This window comes from Procambarus clarkii, chromosome 40, assembly GCF_040958095.1.
Source record: "Procambarus clarkii isolate CNS0578487 chromosome 40, FALCON_Pclarkii_2.0, whole genome shotgun sequence".
NCBI classification, from domain to species: Eukaryota; Metazoa; Arthropoda; class Malacostraca; order Decapoda; family Cambaridae; genus Procambarus; species Procambarus clarkii.
In genome coordinates, this window is record NC_091189.1 from 19,527,423 (window position 1) to 19,550,027 (window position 22,605).

General features: G+C 48.9%; 2 protein-coding genes across 2 annotated transcripts in view; both read right to left on the bottom strand.

Moving 5' to 3' along the window:
* The window catches only part of LOC123757756 (ephrin-B1), a 254,137-nt gene extending 231,952 nt beyond the window's left edge, over positions 1–22,185 (bottom strand). The window contains exon 1 of the mRNA XM_069338808.1: positions 22,086–22,185. The gene's annotated coding sequence lies outside the window, so the exon portion shown is untranslated. The remainder of the gene's footprint in view (positions 1–22,085) is intronic.
* Positions 1–22,605, bottom strand: part of LOC138372818 (uncharacterized protein slr1819-like) — a 29,311-nt gene that overhangs the window by 4,488 nt on the left and 2,218 nt on the right. The gene's annotated exons all lie outside the window — the stretch shown is intronic.

Below are 22,605 nucleotides of genomic sequence, written 5' to 3' on the forward strand. Positions count from 1 at the left end.
TGGTGCCCAGCGTGTCCTCTGGTGCCCAACGTGTCCTCTGGTGCCCAGCGTGTCCTCTGGTGCCCAGCGTGTCCTCTGGTGCCCAGCGTGTCCTCTGGTGCCCGGCGTGTCCTCTGGGGGCTGTGGGGGAGGAGAGGCGTTTAAGATACATTTGGACAAAGTGTCAGTAACTCTCTGGTAGGGACTTACACTCGACACCCTTTTGGCTTCACGACACCATAAACCAGACAGCCCTCCCCCTCCCCTCCCCCGCCCCTCCGACAAAGCTTGCTGCCCCGACTTGGCCGGAGCCCGGCCCCCGACAACACCCTCTCGGCCGGGACCCACTCTCCCCTCACCTGCCCAGTATTTCCCCCTACCTCACCTACCTACCTGAGGAGAGACCCTCATAGCCTCCCTCACAGTGGCAAGTTGGTCGCCTCACAGCGGTGTACAGGGTGAGGACCTTTCTCCAGTGTACCTGGCCTGGCCAAGCCTAGCCTGGCATTCTGCGAATATCACCACATGAGGCCAGGAGGCATGGCAGGATGTGCAGAATACCCCCGTTGAAGAGCAGAGGTGCAACAGGTACTCTGAGAGAGAACTATCAACATCAGAGGCCCGAGACTGTTCAACACGCTTCCACTACACATAAGGGGCATAACTGGCCGACCCCTCACAGTGTTCAAGAGAGAACTGGATGAACACCTCCAAAGGATACCTGATCAACCAGGCTGTGATTCATGCGTCAGGCTGCGAGCAGCCGCCTGGTTGACCAGTCCAGCAACCGAAAGGCCTGGTTGGAGACCGAGTCACGGGGGCCATTGATCCCCGGAAGCTACACAACGTAGGTAGCATTTACACGCCCACTTACGAAACCTGTACATCCTTCCTCAATCCTGGAGGGTGTGTTAATATATAGTAGACAGTTATCAGCTGGGACACTTCACAACCCATGGGTCATAATAATATAAACCTCGTAGTTCTTCACAACTCACAAACTGTTTAATACATGTAAACAAGCCCCCATGACTGAGGAAAGATGTAGAGGTTCCGTAAATGTGGCCATAAATGCTTGATGGTCCTGGCTTTGGAGCCTCCACCTGAAGAGTTACCTTCTAGAGATGATTTCGGGGCTTAGCGTCCTCGCGGCCCGGTCCTCGACCAGGCCTCATTTTTTTTACACCCCCAGGAAGCAGCCCGTAGCAGCTGTATAACTCCCAGGTACCTATTTACTGCTAGATGAACAGAAGCATCAGGGTGAAAGAAAATCTGCCCATTTGTTTCCGCCTCCACCGGGGATCGAACCCGGAACCTGAGGACTACGAATCTGAAGCGCTGTCCACTCATCTGTCAGGCCCCTGTCGTAGCATGAACAAATTCAAAGGGGAGAGAGCTTAGGAGCTCAAGCTCACTACATTGCAAGAGACGAAATCGAGGAGACATGATAGTGACGTGTAAAATTACCTATGAAAATTATATGGATGGGAAAAATGTTCAGTATAAAGCAGAGTTGATGATTAACATCTTTAGGCAATTTTTTTTAATAATTTTGTCAATAAAGTGACTGCTTCAATGTGTCTTATTAGGCATGTTAGAAGGCAGTTTTTTGTTAGCCTGTGGGAAGTGAGCAAAAGCGATGGACTGTACACAGGGTAGTGGTTCGAGGTCCCACCCTCTTGCTCTAAATATATTCTCCTGGAATGGACCTGTTGACAATATCAAGGGTTGTTCTGCTCCCTCAGCCTGGGCCAGCCCTCCAGGTTATTGCTTGGTCTGAGTCTCCGAGGCCCACAGCCATCACAGCCTGGCTGATCACGAAACTTCAGCAGAAACTCCTGTTTTCCTCTAAAAGCTTCCACTGTTGTTCCTGTGACATTTCGTATAATTTCTGACAAGAGACTGAAACGTTGTGGTCCTCTGTTGTTTAAAAAAGACAAAGATGAGATAAGAAAGACCACTTGGAGTCACTGCATTAAACAACAGACATCTAGTAAGGCGGAGTCCGGGAGCTAACGCACAAATCTTGCGAGCACATCTGTGTGATTACATTTAGCCGCGTACGCGCACATATATAGACATTAGAGACAATCTGAGGAAGGTCTGTGACTGGTCAAGCTGGGAGGTGGTGGGGCTGTGGCTCACTACCATTGCTTCTCCACTATTAAGGTTATCTAAGCTTATCTATGCTTATCTGTACCCCGTGTGAGGGTTAGTTACTATTAAGCTTATCACGGTGGGAGGGACGGGCATAAACTAGAGGACAGAAGAGCAGGAGACGGGAGCGTCCCGTCCGCCCAAGCCGACCTGCTTGCTGGATGCCAGATTAGGTACACAATACTGCCTCTAATTCTTGATGGTATCTGCGTGCTACAAGTGTCCTACCTCACACCGCGCTGGTCATTACCATCACCATTCATACCACCATCTTTAGCAACCACCACCACTACCACCACCACAACCACCACCACCACCACCTCATCATCCGGTGGTGCTCTGGTTTTTACTCAATTGACTGTTACTCTCTAGGTTGTGTTAGGAGGTCAATGATCTATCTCCCTAATTTACCAGTTATTCCTTTTGTGAGATAGAAAAACATGAAAACAAAGAAATGAAAACGGAAGGAACAGGAAGGGAGAGGAGGACGGTGGAACAAGAAGGGAGAGGAGGACGGTGGAACAAGAAGGGAGAGGAGGACGGTGGAACAGAGGTGAGGGAGAACAAGGGTAAGAAGAGCAATAATATAAGAGAAGGAGGAGGTGTCAGAGAGGAAGAGGCACGAGGGACCAAGAAAGAGCCTACGGGTAGGCCTGGGAGAGGATTTACTTGGTTCTACACTGAGACATGAATGAGCCACACTAGGCCTCCCCACGGCCGACACTAACATTCTCAACATTCTTAGAATGTTCAGGTCCCTCTTGACCTGAACCTCAGGTCCCCTTGTGCTGCCCCTCTTTCCCCCTCACCCCCCCCCCTCATCCCTCACCTGCTCTATACCCAGGTATTCACCCCCCTCACCCCCAACACCCAGGTCTTAACAACCCTCCCCCCCCCTCACCCATCACACACCTGCTACCTTGTTAGTTCAACAGGTGTAATTAACACGCGTCATTCGCCCCAAACATTATTTGTAGAAATGCGTGAGATTGGAGAGATAACGGTCCATTAACTAATCAACTTCCACCCTTACGTCACAGTAATTTAGGGGCGATATTGAATACAAAAACACACATTCTTAGGGTCGTCTCAGTCATAAGCAGCTCGGGGCTTTAATTCCGGTGTATCGACATTCCTAAGGCACGATTTTAGCCCTAATACAGTAGCACCTTAATGATCAAATTCCTATACACCAAATACAAAGGATTCATTCAGTAATTTCGCCCTTATGCCGTACCACATAGGTGTTAAATTCCAACGCATCGGTTTTCCTAACACATTTCATACAATTTCACTCTTTACGCATAATTCCACAAGGGTTAAATTCCCCAGGACCCCGAAGGCCCGCAGGAGGGGGGGTATGATAGTATGTGGACGATGCATCGTTCTAGTGCTTTTTGCTGCGTTTTGTGGCAAGATTGAGACATCTTGACTGCTTGAGACTGGCTGAAATAGTTGGACTGGATTTAGAAGATAGGGAAAGATAAGAGCAAAATATGTTATTTGGCCAGACGCAAGCTTGGGATTTAGCGGTCAAACTTACAGTCTGGGGTTGTGTGAGGGGGTGGGGGGGGGGCACGTGTGTGAGGGGTGAGGGGAGGGGGGGCACGTGTGTGAGGGGTTGGGGGAGGAGGGGCACGTGTGTTAGGGGGTGGGGGGGAGGGGAGGGGGGGGGGCACGTGTGTGAGGGGTGGGGGAGGGGGGCACGTGTGGGGGGGGTGAGGGGGGGCACGTGTGAGGGGGGGGGCACGTGTGGGGGGGGGTGAGGGGGACAGGGGTACATTCGTGTATACAAGGGTATACACGAATGGTGTTTACGGTCTAGTAGTCTGATGTCATCAAGAAACGCCTGAGAGGAAGTGAACCTTGGTGACTGAAGATTGGGAGCCACTTGTTTCGTCAACACGCCGCCCACCTCCACGCCTCCTGCAGCTACTTCCGTCACGAGACAGCGTTGGCCGTTGAAGTCCTGCACTCTCGTAGTTCAGCCGCTGGTTCAGTCTCTTCTATCAAGACTGTTTTGTGGGTTACAAGATAAGTAATGAGTCGCGTCTCTTTAGTGCGGTCACCCGACGGGCAGCAGCCAGTCACGGACTGTCACTGGTCACTCGACACTAAGCAGCCCGTCCTCCAAACAAAGCCCAAAAGTGATTCCATGCACCCGCCAAACCCCAGCTGTTTATGAATGAAAAGCGGTTTACACACGACTCACAACTGCTGACGTTCGAACATATCCGGATCAAGTGCTTCACTGACGAATTTTGTTCGAATCACAACGCTGTAAATGCTTCACCCACGTACTACAAATACAAATAATCGCCAACAGAACCTAAACACCTAACCTAACCTATGCCTATATATACACAATATGCTAATATATTATAATATAAATTTATACTTGAGAAAATTCCCGTTTTGAATGAACAGCATGTTAAAAATTTGTAATGCGTCTGTGGGGTTGACCGCTGGATGTAATGGACTTGAGTCGAGGACGGGTTGCACTAAGACAGTCTGTTGTCCTTAAACGGTAACTGGTATGAAGTACAAGAGGACCAGGATTCTCTACAGTCAACAACTGATGGTCGTTGAAACTACAATCAACTAATCATCAATCTTCTAACATCATCATCGATTTTTTTTGTGTTCATGAACAATTGTGGAAAAAAAGAAGTAACTGTCATCTTTGCTCAATAATACTAATGTAATGCTTCTGAACACCTAGGAACGTGAGTTTGGAAAAATAGTGTTTAAATGTTGAAACTAAGAAAATAAGTACATAAAATTCTGGAGGAAGGAAATATGTTTTCCAGGAACTATGAAAAATCTGTTGTCATGTGCATATCTGCTGAGGGAGCCGGTCGGCCGAGCGGACAGCACGCTGGACTTGTGATCCTGTGGTCCCGGGTTCGATCCCGGTCGCCGGCAAGAAAGAATGGGCAGAGTTTCTTTCACCCTATGCCCCTGTTACCTAGCAGTAAAATAGGTACCTGGGTGTTAGCTGTCACGGGCTGCTTCCTGGGGGTGGAGGCCTGGTCGAGGACCGGGCCGCGGGGACACTAAAGCCCCGAAATCATCTCAAGATAACCTTGAGATATGTCTGTTCTGTGCTTTGAGAGCAAGCGGGCCGAACTAAATATATCTTGACATCCAGTTACAGAGTGAACATTTTACTGCTGTAACTACAGCTAACAACTGTGATACTAGACGTAGTATTGATAAACAAATAAAATATTGTGTTTTATTGGTTACTCAGAGAATGTCACGAGGATATTAAATTTTGAATAAAATGGGTGAGTGGAACACATCTTGAGGTTATCTTGAGATGATTTCGGGGCTTTTTAGTGTCCCCGCGGCCCGGTCCTCGACCAGGCCTCCACCCCCAGGAAGCAGCCCGTGACAGCTGACTAACACCCAGGTACCTATTTTACTGCTAGGTAACAGGGGCATAGGGTGAAAGAAACTCTGCCCATTGTTTCTTGCCGGCGCCTGGGATCGAACCCAGGACGAACGCTGGACTTGATCACAAGTCCAGCGTGTTGTCCACTCGGCCGACCGACTCCCCCGGTCCATCCTTCCCATGGATGAACTTTGAGGAGTTCAGGGTTCCTCTCCTGAAAGACTGAAATTTCAATCTGGTTTTGAAATTGTTGTCTCATGATCTAGATGGAACACGTGGATGGCTAATGGAGAACCAATGATTTTTGCTAGCTAGATTTTGTTGACAGATTAGGGATATTGCTTTTTTTCGCAGGGATAATCCTGCGCGGGCCCTAAGCCTCTGGCTGGCCCACTAAGTGTTGCTTGTTTCTGTTTTACTTGGGCGGAGTATGAGTATTTATGACTCGTATGGTCGCTTCAGTAAGAGCTTTGAGTTATATCAGTTAGGTATAGGATGTTTTGTTTCCAAATGTATTGGATAATTGCTGGCCTGTCAGCTGACAGTCGGGATACATATACTGAGATTGGCAATTTTTTAATTAACGATTTTTGCTATACAATCTGCTGATTGTAATTTATTAGATTTATTAGCTTTTTGAGATTTTTGATAGCGGCATGGGTTTTATCTATTGTATAAAGTTCGGGTTTGGATAATAAACCTCATGTTTTAATGTTATTAAAAAACAAGGTTTACTAAATGTACTTGTGCGGGGGGGGGGGTTGTAATAAGCCAAGCTTGCTTTAGGAGTTTATAGATCTCAGATCATATACAGGCCGACACCAGCTTTGCTGTGAGAGGATAGTTTTTACCTGATTAGTAGCGGAAAGGTCATCTGGCCAGAGATTGCGGGATTAGCGAGGATAGCAGACAAAATGGCTGCGTTTCACTTGTATTAAGTCAACAGTGATGAATAATTCAATAAATACAGTAATTGTAGTAATAACCACTGTGGTTTAAAGGACTTAGGTTAGGTTAACATAAATGTAGAATAAAGATCAAGGGTCATATGCTATCAAAGAGACAGTGACGTCACTTAGAGAGGGAGGGGGGGGGGGGACTAGTTGGTCAGGCCCGTCTCTGACCCGCCCCGGGTCAAGGTCATGCGGCTGACGAGACCAAAACTTTCCCGATTGTTAATTCATAGATTATAAATTCAGATCATTATTCAATATTGTAATTGGAAATGCTCAAGATACCTATAGAATTGCCATCAGTTTCAATAGGAATTCGACCATCTGGGAGGCCAGTAAATAAGATTGGCTTGTTCAATTAACCCTGCTTAGTAATCTAGCAGTCAGAGAGGCTGGCGGAGTAATCTTAGTTAGCTTCACAGTCTGGAAGAGAGAGTAATCAGTGTGGACTGGGTAGCACCTGGAGGCGGGCTGCTCCCCGGGAGCCGAGGCAGAACATCTAGGTTATCTTGAGATGTTATCTTGAGATGATTTCGGGGCTTTAGTGTCCCCGCGACCCGGTCTTCGACCAGGCCTCCACCCCCAGGAAGCAGCCCGTGACAGCTGACTAACACCCAGGTACCTATTTTATTGCTAGGTAACAGGGGCATAGGGTGAAAGAAACTCTGCCCATTGTTTCTCGCCGGCGCCTGGGATCGAACCCGGGACCACAGGATCACAAGTCCAGTGTGCTGTCCACTCGGCCGACCGACTCCCTTTATTATTTTTATCTTTTTATTTTCATTGATAATCTTGGCTTGGCTGTGGTATTTTAAGGTATCTGTGCCTGGTTATTGCAGTTGTAGAAGCCACATTATTTGTTGGAGTTAATTACCAATTGCCTCAGTAAGGAATATATATTCAGTTTAGGAAGTGTTCAGATGGGCCGTGTTTCTTTTTATTTTCATTGATAATCTTTGTTTAATAAATCTTGTTTACAATTTATGGTGTTTAGTGGAATTTCCCCCCAACGGTTATTATATATTCCCCCCCCCATGCTTGGGACCAGCAGCCTCTACAAGCCTGCAGGCAGTAAGGCTCGAGCCCCCCCCCCATGCTTGGGACCAGCAGCCTCTACAAGCCTGCAGGCAGTAAGGCTCGAGCCCCCCCCCCCATGCTTGGGACCAGCAGCCTCTACAAGCCTGCAGGCAGTAAGGCTCGAGCCCCCCCCCCCATGCTTGGGACCAGCAGCCTCTACAAGCCTGCAGGCAGTAAGGCTCGAGCCCCCCCCCCCATGCTTGGGACCAGCAGCCTCTACAAGCCTGCAGGCAGGTATATAATACCTCAGATAATCCCTTTGTACTTTGATTTTAGTCCACACTTAACGTAAATCTTATCCCTTCCTTTTCGGATAACTGGTGATCCATTTTCGGGGTTTATGCCTGACTGACAGTATCCTGCTTCACCGTCAATTGGGGGAATTACTCAGAGGGTAGATGTAGCAGGTGGTGGCGGCGTCTCAGTGGGTAGATGTAGCAGGTGGTGGCGGCGTCTCAGTGGGTAGATGTAGCAGGTGGTGGCGGCGTCTCAGAGGGTAGATGTAGCAGGTGGTGGCGGTGTCTCAGAGGGTAGATGTAGCAGGTGGTGGCGGCGTCTCAGAGGGTAGATGTAGCAGGTGGTGGCGGCGTCTCAGAGGGTTGCAGTGTAGCATAGAAGGGTGCGGTGTATTTCATGGCTATAAATTAATAGTACAAAATATGAAATTCTTTAGTCGAACAGTACATAGTGCTGCATTCAACTAAGTCTCCGACTAAGTCTTGTACAGTCTCCGTGGTGTAGTGGTAAGACACTCGCCTGGCGTTCCGCGAGCGCTATGTCATGGGTTCGTATCCTGACCGGGGAGGATTTACTGGGCGCAATTCCTTAACTGTAGCCTCTGTTTAACGCAACAGTAAAATGTGTACTTGGATGAAAAAACGATTCTTCGCGGCAGGGAATCGTATTCCAGGGACCTGCCCGAAACGCTACGCGTACTAGTGGCTGTACAAGAATGTAACAACTCTTGTATATATCTCAAAAAAAAAAAAAAAAAGTAGTTCTTACACCAAGTATCGTTTTGGGAGGTTGAACGCTGCATCTATACATTAGAATCGTAAAAAAACACTCAGTAAAACATCTCAACTATTGGGACCGACTAAAGAGCCTAAATCTGTATTCTCTTGAGCGCAGGCGGGAGAGATACATAATAATTTATACGTGGACAATAGTAGAGGGGCTGGTCCCTAACCTGCACACAGAAATAACACCACATGAGACCAGGAGGCATGGCAGGATGTGCAGAATACCCCCGTTGAAGAACAGAGGTGCAACAGGTACTCTGAGAGAGAACTATCAACATCAGAGGCCCGAGACTGTTCAACACGCTTCCACTACACATAAGGGGCATAACTGGCTGACCCCTCACCGTGTTCAAGAGAGAACTGGATAAACACCTCCAAAGGATACCTGATCAACCAGGCTGTGACTCATACGTCAGGCTGCGAGTAGCCACGTCCAACAGCCTGGTTGACCAGTCCAGCAACGAGGAGGCGTAGTTGAGGACCGGGAGCGGGACGTTGAGCCCCGAAATCATCGCAAGGTAACCGAAAAGTAAGGTAGAATATCTGAGGCTAGCAAGGTAAGGAGATAAAGATAAGGTGTGAAGGCCAAACACTGGGGCTAGCCTGACCCAACTTTGCACAATGATTCCTGTGGGGTATGTGCCCATCATCGTTGGGCAGTGGTCGCTGCGGTTTAAGAGCGAGCAGCGTGTCACGGTCATTTACTCCCCATGTCGGCTTCCCTTATAATTTCACAGACTAGAATCATCTGAGTAACAAACAAGGGGGCACAACAGTCGGAGCACGTTGATCAAGCAACTAGACCACGGGGGCTCACAATAAGGAAGGAACTTACGAGTTACTTAACTGGCACCCAACTGACACTAAACCCGCACACCACAGTAGCGAGAGTAGCAACATTTTGTTCGCAAAAATCATGGGAACCCCCGCTAGCCTCCGAGAGTATACCTGTAGTATACCAGGTGTGAGAGTTCTGGAGGATGTATACTCCCGAAGCTCGGGCTGGAACCAGGCTTGTTTTGTGGTAACTTGTTTACCTGGAGTATACCCGGAATCTACCTGGAGTATACCTAGAATCTACCTGGAGTATACCTAGAAAATACCTGGAATCTACTAGGAATCTACCTGGAGTATACCTAGAATCTACCTGGAGTATACCTGGAATGGGTTGTGGGAATTCTTCTACCTGCTCCCCCCCCCCCCACTAAGCCCACCCTGGAGGCCATCGTGTCTTGTGATAACTTGATCTAGGAAGCTGTTGTTGCTTGAAGCTACACTGATTGATTACAGAGGAACCGCTCACAGCCCCAATTGAGTTGTGTAAGTTATCAACCCTGCCACCAGGTGAGTACATGGTCCCATACGTCAGGCTGCGAGCAGCCGCGTCTAACAGCCTGGTTGATCAGTCCAGCAACCAGGAGGCCTGGTCGACGACCGGGCCGCGGGGACGCTAAGCCCCGGAAGCACCTCAAAGTAATCTCAAGGTAAGGTACGTCAACAGTGTCCTTCACTGCTCAGCCACCCACTGTGCAGCTGCAAAATGCTTGTAAGTGTCCAAAGATCGTTAGTCAAGGTTATTTAGTTAGATCACCGACAGCTGGTGAGGCGAGGCTCGGGAGCTAGCACCCAACCGTACAAGGACATTTAGGCCCATACGTGAACTATAGAACATCTACTTTCGTCCAGACGTCCACACCTGTACACATGTCTCAATACTCCCACACCTGTACACATGTCCGAACACTCCCACACCTGTACACATGTCCGAACACTCCCACACCTGTACACATGACCGAACACACCCCACACCTTCACACATTTCCAAACACTCCCACACCTGTACACATGTCCGAACACTCCCACACCTGTACACATGTCCGAACACTCCCACACCTGTACACATGTCCGAACACTCCCACACCTGTACACATGTCCGAACACTCCCACACCTGTACACATGTCCGAACACTCCCACACATGTCCGAACACTCCCACACCTGTACACATGTCCGAACACTCCCACACCTGTACACATGTCCGAACACTCCCACACCTGTACACATGTCCGAACACTCCCACACCTGTACACATGTCCGAACACTCCCACACCTGTACACATGTCCGAACACTCCCACACCTGTACACATGACCGAACACACCCCACACCTTCACACATTTCCAAACACTCCCACACCTGTACACATGTCCGAACACTCCCACACCTGTACACATGTCCGAACACTCCCACACCTGTACACATGTCCGAACACTCCCACACCTGTACACATGTCCGAACACTCCCACACCTGTACACATGTCCGAACACACCCACACCTGTACACATGTCCGAACACTCCCACACCTGTACACATGTCCGAACACTCCCACACCAGTACACATGTCCGAACACTCCCACACCTGTACACATGTCCGAACACTCCCACACCTGTACACATGTCCGAACACTCCCACACCTGTACACATGTCCGAACACTCCCACACCTGTACACATGTCCGAACACACCCACACCTGTACACATGTCCGAACACTCCCACACCTGTACACATGTCCGAACACTCCCACACCTGTACACATGTCCGAACACTCCCACACCTGTACACATGTCCGAACACTCCCACACCTGTACACATGTCCGAACACTCCCACACCTGTACACATGTCCGAACACTCCCACACCAGTACACATGTCCGAACACTCCCACACCAGTACACATGTCCGAACACTCCCACACCTGTACACATGTCCGAACACTCCCACACCAGTACACATGTCCGAACACTCCCACACCTGTACACATGTCCGAACACTCCCACACCAGTACACATGTCCGAACACTCCCACACCTGTACACATGTCCGAACACTCCCACACATGTCCGAACACTCCCACACCTGTACACATGTCCGAACACTCCCACACCTGTACACATGTCCGAACACTCCCACACCTGTACACATGTCCGAACACTCCCACACCTGTACACATGACCGAACACACCCCACACCTTCACACATTTCCAAACACTCCCACACCTGTACACATGTCCGAACACTCCCACACCTGTACACATGTCCGAACACTCCCACACCTGTACACATGTCCGAACACTCCCACACCAGTACACATGTCCGAACACTCCCACACCTGTACACATGTCCGAACACTCCCACACCAGTACACATGTCCGAACACTCCCACACCTGTACACATGTCCGAACACTCCCACACCTGTACACATGTCCGAACACTCCCACACCTGTACACATGTCCGAACACACCCACACCTGTACACATGTCCGAACACTCCCACACCTGTACACATGTCCGAACACCAACAATCCAGACAAAGGCAACTCGACAATTTTCCGCTTGTCGACAAGAATTTTCCGGTGTAATGGTTACGGAGTCGAAGGTGGGGGGCGATGGGGGGGCGATGAGGGGCATGGGGGGCGATGGGGGGCGATGGGGTTGAAGGGTGGAAGTATAGGGACGGATTGGGGGGTTGAGTGGTGTAGGTTTGAGGGAGTGTAAGTTTGGGGTGTAAGGTGGTGGGTATATGATTGGGGTGTAGGGATGGAGGTATAGGGATGGGGGGTATAGGGATGGGGGTGTAGGGATGCAGGTGTAGGGATGGGGGTATAGGGATGGGGGTGTAGGGATGGGGGTGTAGGGATGGGGGTGTAGGGATGGGGGTGTAGGGATGGGGGTGTAAGGATGGGGGTGTAGGGATGGGGGTGTAGGGATGGGGGTGTAAGGATGGGGGTGTAGGGATGGGGGTGTAGGGATGGGGGTATAGGGATGGGGGTGTAGGGAGGGGGGTGTAGGGATGGGGGTGTAAGGATGGGGGTATAGGGATGGGGGTATAGGGATGGGGGTGTAGGGATGGGGGTGTAGGGATGGGGGTGTAAGGATGGGGGTGTAAGGATGGGGGTGTAAGGATGGGGGTGTAAGGATGGGGGTGTAGGGATGGGGGTGTAGGGATGGGGGTGTAGGGATGGGGGTGTAGGGATGGGGGTATAGGGATGGGGGTATAGGGATGGGGGTATAGGGATGGGGGTGTAGGGATGGGGGTGTAGGGATGGGGGTGTAGGGAGGGGGGTGTAGAGATGGGGGTGTAAGGATGGGGGTATAGGGATGGGGGTGTAGGGAGGGGGGTGTAGGGATGGGGGTGTAGGGATGGGGGTGTAGGGATGGGGGTGTAGGGATGGGGGTGTAGGGATGGGGGTATAGGGATGGGGGTATAGGGATGGGGGTGTAGGGATGGGGGTGTAGGGATGGGGGTGTAGGGATGGGGGTATAGGGATGGGGGTATAGGGATGGGGGTATAGGGATGGGGGTATAGGGATGGGGGTGTAGGGAGGGGGGTATAGGGATGGGGGTGTAGGGATGGGGGTGTAGGGATGTGGGTATAGGGATGGGGGTGTAGGGATGGGGGTGTAGGGAGGGGGGTGTAGGGATGGGGGTGTAAGGATGGGGGTATAGGGATGGGGGTGTAGGGATGGGGGTGTAGGGATGGGGGTGTAAGGATGGGGGTGTAGGGATGGGGGTGTAGGGATGGGGGTGTAAGGATGGGGGTATAGGGATGGGGGTATAGGGATGGGGGTATAGGGATGGGGGTGTAGGGATGGGGGTATAGGGATGGGGGTGTAGGGATGGGGGTGTAAGGATGGGGGTATAGGGATGGGGGTGTAGGGATGGGGGTGTAGGGATGGGGGTGTAAGGATGGGGGTATAGGGATGGGGGTGTAGGGATGGGGGTGTAGGGATGGGGGTGTAAGGATGGGGGTATAGGGATGGGGGTGTAAGGATGGGGGTATAGGGATGGGGGTATAGGGATGGGGGTATAGGGATGGGGGTGTAGGGATGGGGGTGTAGGGATGGGGGTGTAAGGATGGGGGTGTAGGGATGGGGGTATAGGGATGGGGGTATAGGGATGGAGGTATAGGGATGGGGGTATAGGGATGGGGGTGTAGGGATGGGGGTGTAAGGATGGGGGTATAGGGATGGGGGTGTAGGGATGGGGGTGTAGGGATGGGGGTGTAAGGATGGGGGTATAGGGATGGGGGTATAGGGATGGGGGTGTAGGGATGGGGGTGTAGGGATGGGGGTGTAGGGATGGGGTGTAGGGATGGGGGTGTAGGGATGGGGGTGTAGGGATGGGGGTGTAGGGATGGGGGTGTAGGGATGGGGGTGTAAGGATGGGGGTATAGGGATGGGGGTATAGGGATGGGGGTGTAGGGATGGGGGTGTAGGGATGGGGGTGTAAGGATGGGGGTATAGGGATGGGGGTATAGGGATGGGGGTGTAAGGATGGGGGTATAGGGATGGGGGTGTAGGGAAGGGGTGTAGGGATGGGGGTGTAGGGATGGGGTTGTAGGGATGGGGTTGTAGGGATGGGGGTGTAAGGATGGGGGTGTAGGGATGGGGGTGTAGGGATGGGGGTGTAGGGATGGGGGTGTAGGGATGGGGGTGTAGGGATGGGGGTATAGGGATGGGGGTTTAGGGATGGGGGTGTAGGGATGGGGGTGTAGGGATGGGGGTGTAAGGATGGGGGTATAGGGATGGGGGTGTAGGGATGGGGGTGTAGGGATGGGGGTGTAGGGATGGGGGTGTAAGGATGGGGGTATAGGGATGGGGGTGCAGACTCTCCAAGCCAGGTGTGGGTCTGGCTTGACGGTGATAACTTGATCCGTCAGGCTGTTTTCGGACCCCCCCCCCCCCCCCCCCCCACAGACCCCCACATCCGTTACCACCCAGCTAATCCGACACTTCCAGCAGGACCTTGTCCAATTTTCAGTTTTGTTCCAGCAATATTTTTTTTCTATTTCTTGGATGAAGGTTGAGGAGCCGTGGACCTCTGACTTAGTGTGGCTGGCTGTGCCTCTGGCACTCCTACTCTCCACCGGGTCTATTCTGCATTTCCTTCCGTAGCTTTCACTCCAGTATGGCACTGTACATATTTTGGTCCTGTTGTGCCTTGGGTCCTGGGAGGTCTCGTACTCCCTGAGCCCAAACTTAACTGTGTTTTCAGTCTCTCCCGCTCTGAAAGGGGAAGTGAGTACCGAGCAATACTCAAGACGGGACAGCACCAGTGAATTAAATAGTATTAGCATTGTTGTGTGGTCTCTGGACTTGAACATTCTCATAATCCATCCTATCATTTTCCTGGCGGCCGCTATATTTGCTCGGTTATGTTCACTAAATGTCGGGTCGTCACACCATAATTCCAGGCCATCCTCCTGTTTAGGGAGAAGTTATAATAACGATGAGGACCACAGTACACTTACTGATGCAAAAGATAATTAGAAAAGTAGAAATCAGTACTATGGAATTTCGACAAACCAGAAAAGGTTTTGCATTTATGTTGCAAAGAAAACCTAAACAAACCTAATCGTCCTAGGCCTAATACAGTATATATATGTGCTATAATAGGCCTTGGAATATTTAAGTTTGTTTTTAAAAAAAAAATTCCGACTCTTATAAAATGAACAGTACGACTATCCAATTGCCTTTTCCGTCAATAAATGTACGATGATGTACATAGTTACAGACACTACTATCTAAACAGGTAGAAAGGACTGCATAATTCACAGATCTTTTACCTGTTGACTTCCTTCTACGAAGTAGGTCTGTGCCTCATACCCTCTTTTTAAGTAATTTATTTTGTCCATATAGAAGTATCTGGAACTTATATGCTCTGATAACTTTGTATGTGGTAAGCATGCCTCCCATGACGTCTTTGTTTGTTTTTTCTATAATTCTTGAATTGCTTTCTGTTCTAGTTGCCTTTCTTCAATCTGATATGAATGCTTCAGTCTCTGTTCGATTTCTTCAATCTCCCTGTTTAAATTATTCCTTCTTTGTACGGAAAGTCGTGTTTGCTTAAGCATTTCCGATATTTTTTTTCCTTCTTTTGTAGTGTCTGCGATCTCTTTCTACGTTGGACCTCTTTCTGGCTTTCCTCAAAAGAACATGTTTCAGACAGACTTCATATGCTTCAGAAGTAGGTTTTTCTATTCCTTGTGTAGGATTTTTATTACTTAGAACATTTTTCCCACTGAATGTTTGTGAGTTCCCTGTTTATTTTCTCCCAGTCTATCCTTTTATTATTAAAATTGAATTTATTGAATAACCCTTCTCGCTTGATCATTGTTTTAGGTCCATTCTGAGCTGAGCTATTTAGGGTTATGAGGCTGCTGGTGGGAGGGGGTGGGGGTACACACACATATTGGAGGGCAAGGTCCCAAATCTACACAGTAAAATAAAAACGTACTGGAGTGAACGATATGGAAGTAAATGCAGAATAGACCCAGTGAAGAGCAGAGGTGCCATAGGCACAATCAGAGAACACTGTATAAACATCAGAGGTCCGCGGCTGTTCAACGTCCTCCCAGCGACTAGAAGAAATATTGCCGGAACAACCGTGGAGATCTCCAAGAGAAAACTAGATAGTTTTCTTCAAGACGTGCCGAACCAACGGGGGCAGTGGTGGGTACGTGGGCCTGCGGGCCGCTCTAAGCAACAGCCTGGTGGGCCAAACTCTCCCAAGTCGGCCGGGCTTGGGGAGTAGAAGAACTCCCAGAACCCCATCAACCAGGTATCAAGCAGGTGAGGTTGCTAGGGGGAAAGGGTGAGGTTGCTGGGGATTCAGGAGAAGCACTACAGCAATAAACTCAAGTCTGATCTTACGAGCGACAAGGATAGCTGTAAGCATATCTAGCTTGGCACTCTAGTGTGCGTATGTGCTTTGGGCCCGCAGAGCTCTAAGCTTTACTTACGCGTGGTCAAGCAATATATAAGCTTTACTTACGCGTGGTCAAGCAATATATAAGCTTTGTTACGCGTGGTCAAGCAATATATAAGCTTTGTTACGCGTGGGCAAGCAATATACAAGCTTTACTTAAACGTATTCAAGCAAAATCTAAGCTTTACTTAAACGTGATCAAGCAAAATCTAAGCTTACGCCTACTCAAGCAATATCCACGCTTTACTAACGCCTGCTCAAGCAATAACGAAGCTTTACTTAAGTCAGCTCAAGCAATATCTAAGCTTTACTTACGCGTGCTCAAGCACCATCAAACAGGAACACATTACTGAATAAAGTCAGATATAGGCGAGAGAAGAGAGTGAGGAGACAAGCTGAAGAAGCCCCCCTATGAAGCACCTTTGTGAACGGGTGAAGGTCTCTGACGCCTCCCAGCGCTGACGACCGTAAAACACAAATAAAAAGTAACTATCACTCACGAATTCTTGCCTGTTCCTTTACGACCAGGGAGGTCTCAAACTACCCCCTTGGCAGGCTGAGTAACTATCTTATAGACACTATCACAGGAGTCAAACACCAAGATTCTACATTTATGGACGAACCAGGCATTAACCTGGCCCAAGACAACTCTCGAAATCGTTCAACAGGTAATTCCCAGGTAGGCAAGACTGTCGGCAAATGCAATATTTGCAGCTGCTAGGTTAGACATGAGAACTTCTTTTGCAACTGTTGAACCTGGTTGATACCTGGTTGATATCTAGTTGATGGGGTTCTGGGAGTTCTTCTACTCCCCAAGCCCGGCCCGAGGCCAGGCTTGACTTGTGAGAGCTTGGTCCACCAGGGGGTTAAACCATTGGGGTTCAACTATTAAAGACAAAAACTATGCAACACTCATGTGCAACAGACGAAGAATTCACCGAAGAAAGATGTGATTAGAAAGCTCAGTGCCAAAAAATCATGCTGTTAGGAGACTTCAACTTCCCACATTTGAGATGGGAAAATTAAATTGAAATATTTTTCCAGAGAAACTGAGAAGAAATAAACAAGATTTAGACACCACAGAGTACAATACCTTGCTTCAAGGGGACACCTCCCGGAGGTAACCTGAGACCTTCCACACACACACACACACACACACACACACACACACACACACACACACACACACACACACACACACACACACACACACACACGCACACACGCACGCACTAAGTCTTTTTAATTGAAAAGTAGTTGAAGTGGTGTAGAAGACTGCGTATAGAGGCAGTTTATAACTAGGGTGAGTAAGGTAGACAGTTACTAGTCCTACTCCACACCCACCCCGGACACCAGCTTCTGCTACCACACCAATACCTCATATTAGCCTCATCCTTCCTATCATGATTGTTTGATTTATTATTATTATGCCTAACATCACCACTGCCAAATTTTATTTCCACCATCATTACCCAAGTGGGAGAAATAGCGATGACAATCAGGCGAGGCGGCCCTCTCTCCCTCCCTCCCTCTCTCCCTCTCTCCCTCCCTCCCACTCTCTCTCCCTCCCCTCCCTCTCTCCCTCTCTCCCTCCCTCCCACTCTCTCTCCCTCCCTCCCTCCCACTCTCCCTCAACATAAACAAAAGCAAAAAAATTCGCTTGGCCCCACCTCCTTTGTCCCGGCCAACACACACTACCTCACAATAGACAAAATGGGCGCTGAATGGCTGCTCTATAAGAAAATGGAGTGGGGGAGGGGGGGAGGGGGGGAAAGGAGCGAGAGATGAGAAGGGAGGGGGGGAGAGGGGAGGGGGGGGGAAGGTGTTAGGGAAGGGGAGGTACTATGAACGTCTAGGATTTCCGGCAAGGGGAAGGGGGTGGTGGGGGTGTAAGGGAGGTGTGACAGGGAAGGGGTGGGGTGAGGGAGGAGAGAATTTGACACTCGCGGCCCGCCAGCCACCACAACGTCTTGCCACTAATTAACGGGCCCCTAGCAAGCTCCTCCATCACCATCGCCAAGACCACCTGTACCATCACTATCACCATCACCATCACCACCACCTACAGCATCATACGCTGTGACGCTAAAGCTCTGAAATTACAATCCTTGGAGTGAAGACGAGATAAAACACCCTCACAGATCACGCCCCGAAAAAAAAACCACCACATTTACAACATAGAGGAGCACGCGACACGGCAGGAAGTGCAACACGCCTCCCATGAGTAAGTGTACACACCGCAGGGCCCAGGACTCCTCAAGCCCCCGCCTACATATATAACAACTAACACTAAGACAACAGTGCTTAGCATTTTAAAAGCACCGAATCACCTTCTGTGGTTGATTGTTCAATAAATCCCTGAACTATATGTTTAACACATCTCTCACCCTGTCCATGGAGGACAGAAGAAAATGTATATATGCTGGTTAGCATTGTAAATGTCTGGCCACGTTTGTGGTAGAAAATAATAATTAAAAAAAAAAAAAATGTAAACGTTTGAGAGAGAAGTGGAGAAGCTGGAGTTACCGGGTCAACCAGGCTGTGATGGCTACGTGGGCCTCTCAGCCAAAACACACAACCTGTCTAACTTTTCTGGCAATCAACAACGGAATCTTTTTACAGTTAATCTAAAAATATATATAAATCAGGAGTTCTTGTCAAAGACTGACACGTTACTGACCAGTCTAGACGGGTCAGTCAGTCAGTCTAGACGGGTCAGTCAGTCAGTCTAGACGGGCTAGTCAGTCTAGACGGGTCAGTCAGTCTAGACGGGTCAGTCAGTCTAGACGGGCCAGTCAGTCTAGACGGGCCAGTCAGTCTAGACGGGTCAGTCAGTCTAGACGGGTCAGTCAGTCTAGACGGGCCAGTCAGTCTAGGCGGGTCAGTCAGTCTAGGCGGGTCAGTCAGTCTAGGCGGGTCAGTCAGTCTAGGCGGGTCAGTCAGTCTAGACGGGCCAGTCAGTCTAGACGGGCCAGTCAGTCTAGACGGGCCAGTCAGTCTAGACGGGCCAGTCAGTCTAGACGGGCCAGTCAGTCTAGACGGGTCAGTCAGTCTAGACGGGCCAGTCAGTCTAGACGGGCCAGTCAGTCTAGACGGGCCAGTCAGTCTAGACGGGCCAGTCAGTCTAGGCGGGTCAGTCAGTCTAGACGGGCCAGTCAGTCTAGACGGGTCAGTCAGTCTAGACGGATCAGTCAGTCTAGACGGGCTAGTCAGTCTAGACGGGCCAGTCAGTCTAGACGGATCAGTCAGTCTAGACGGGTCAGTCAGTCTAGACGGATCAGTCAGTCTAGACGGGTCAGTCAGTCTAGACGGATCAGTCAGTCTAGACGGGTCAGTCAGTCTAGACGGGTCAGTCAGTCTAGACGGATCAGTCAACTGACTGGTATCGGCCCAGTTTTGCAGCACCTGAACATTTGTATCCGTTATCAAAACAGAATTGGTATCGGTAATTAATACAGCATTAGTAACATAGTACTGGAACACAAGTGAGAGTGTTCAAGTGTGTGTGTTCAAGTGAGAGTGTTCAAGTGTGTGTGTTCAAGTGAGAGTGTTCAAGTGTGTGTGTTCAAGTGAGTTTGTTCAAGTGAGTTTGTTCAAGTGAGAGTGTTCAAGTGAGTGTGTTCAAGTGAGTGTGTTCAAGTGAGAGTGTTCAAGTGAGTGTGTTCAAGTGAGTTTGTTCAAGTGAGTTTGTTCAAGTGAGTTTGTTCAAGTGAGTGTGATCAAGTGAGTGTTCAAGTGAGAGTGTTCAAGTGAGTGTTCAAGTGAGTGTGTTCAAGTGAGAGTGTTCAAGTGAGTGTGTTCAAGTGTGTGTGTTCAAGTGTGTGTGTTCAAGTGTGTGTGTTCAAGTGTGTGTGTTCAAGTGAGAGTGTTCAAGTGAGAGTGTTCAAGTGAGAGTGTTCAAGTGAGAGTGTTCAAGTGAGAGTGTTCAAGTGAGAGTGTTCAAGTGAGAGTGTTCAAGTGAGTGTGTTCAAGTGAGTGTGTTCAAGTGAGAGTGTTCAAGTGAGAGTGTTCAAGTGAGAGTGTTCAAGTGAGAGTGTTCAAGTGAGAGTGTTCAAGTGAGTGTGTTCAAGTGAGTGTGTTCAAGTGAGTGTGTTCAAGTGAGAGTGTTCAAGTGAGAGTGTTCAAGTGAGAGTGTTCAAGTGAGAGTGTTCAAGTGAGAGTGTTCAAGTGAGAGTGTTCAAGTGAGAGTGTTCAAGTGAGAGTGTTCAAGTGTGTGTGTTCAAGTGTGTGTGTTCAAGTGAGAGTGTTCAAGTGAGAGTGTTCAAGTGAGAGTGTTCAAGTGAGAGTGTTCAAGTGAGAGTGTTCAAGTGAGAGTGTTCAAGTGAGAGTGTTCAAGTGAGTGTGTTCAAGTGAGTGTGTTCAAGTGTGTGTGTTCAAGTGTGTGTGTTCAAGTGTGTGTGTTCAAGTGTGAGTATTCAAGTGAGAGTATTCAAGTGAGAGTGTTCAAGTGAGAGTATTCAAGTGAGAGTATTCAAGAGACAAAACAGACACGACATCCTGCAAGAAGTGCCGGACCAACCAGGCTATAGTGGATATGTGGGCCTGCGGGCCACTCCAAGCAAACAGCCTGTTGGACCAAGCTCTCACAAGTCGAACCCGACCCCGGGCCTAATTATGGCTGGAAACAATCGCAGTAGAATACCTTACAAGATATAAACGTGTCTATAAATAAACTCCTATAATTTAAACTAACTTCCCTGCCCTTTATGCCAATACTAATTACCTATAAATCTAACAACCCATATGTATGGGTTGCAATATCCCATGTTGCAGTATTGCATATATCAACCTCAAGTCATTAGCCCTCTCCTTGGATTAAAATACCACATGGATATGTACCATAGAGAGTAAATAAACAATAGTTAACATCTTGATAGTCAAGAACAGGTTCTAATTAGTCAGTGCACCCGTTTGCCCGACTGAACTGTATACTGGGAATTAGAAGAAAAGATATGGCAGGGATATTCCAGAGTAAGGGTTAATGAGTTGGGATTTAGGTTGGGGAAGCAGGTTGGGGGAGAGCAGGTTGGGGGAGAGCAGGTTGGGGGAGAGGAGGAACACTGGCTTAGGTAACAGAGTTATAATAACTGAACACTCCCGCCTAAATACACAAAATCAGAATAACCTCAAATATCCATGATAAAATGCTGAAGCAGTACGATGGGATTGAACCTGTGTCCCTGGAATCTATAGGAGTCGAGGTATCGGGTTCGATCCCATTATACAGCTTCAATATTTCCGCAGCATTTGAAAGTGTTGCTCAAAACAGTCTTGTATACAAGATAGAGAAGGAAGTTGGGATTACTGGGAACTAAACTGGGTAAAGGAGTACATGGCAGACAAGAAACAGAGGGTCATCGTCAGGTAGATGTCAGAGGTTATCTTGAGATGATTTCGGAGCTTTAGTGTCCTCGCGGCCGTGCCTGAAGGCTGCAGACTTGTGCAACAATGTGTCACAGCTCTAGATGTGGAGTCTTCAGGCACCTAGGTACCTGGGTGTTAGTCAGCTGTCACGGGCTGCTTCCTGGGGGTGGAGGCCTGGTCGAGGACCGGGCCGCGGGGACACTAAAAAGCCCCGAAATCATCTCAAGATAACCTTTACGAAGTCTGTCCTAAGCTGTCTCAAGCAGAAGTCAAAGTCAAGTATGATGGGAATAACCGCCATTTTCTATACCTTGGGCGCCATAAGTCATCAGAAAACAACACTTACTACCATGGACAAAACTTTTCTTACCTTGTGTAAGTGCAGGTGACAAGGCTGCTGAGGACGGTGTGAGGTGACACCGACGCGACCTGTTAGTAAACACAACCACCATAATATTCCAACCCGTCCTCGACTCTTAGTCCATTCCATCCAGCGGTCGACCCCACAGACGCATTCATCCATTTTTACATACTGTTCATTCAAAACGGGAATGTTCTCAAATATAAATTATTATAATAATATATTAGCATATTGTGCATATATAGGCATAGGTTAGGTTAGGTGTTTAGGTTCTGTTAGCGATTATTTATATTTGTAGCACCTGGGTGAAGCATTTACTGCAACCCGTCCTCGACTCAAGTCCATTCCATCCAGCGGTCGCCCCCACAGACGCATTCATAAATTTTAACATTGTGTTCATTCAGAACAAGAATTTTCTCAAATATAAATTAATATTATAATATATTAGCATATTGTGTATATATAGGCATAGGTTAGGTTAGGTGTTTAGGTTCTGTTGGCGATTATTTGTATTTGTAGTACGTGGGTG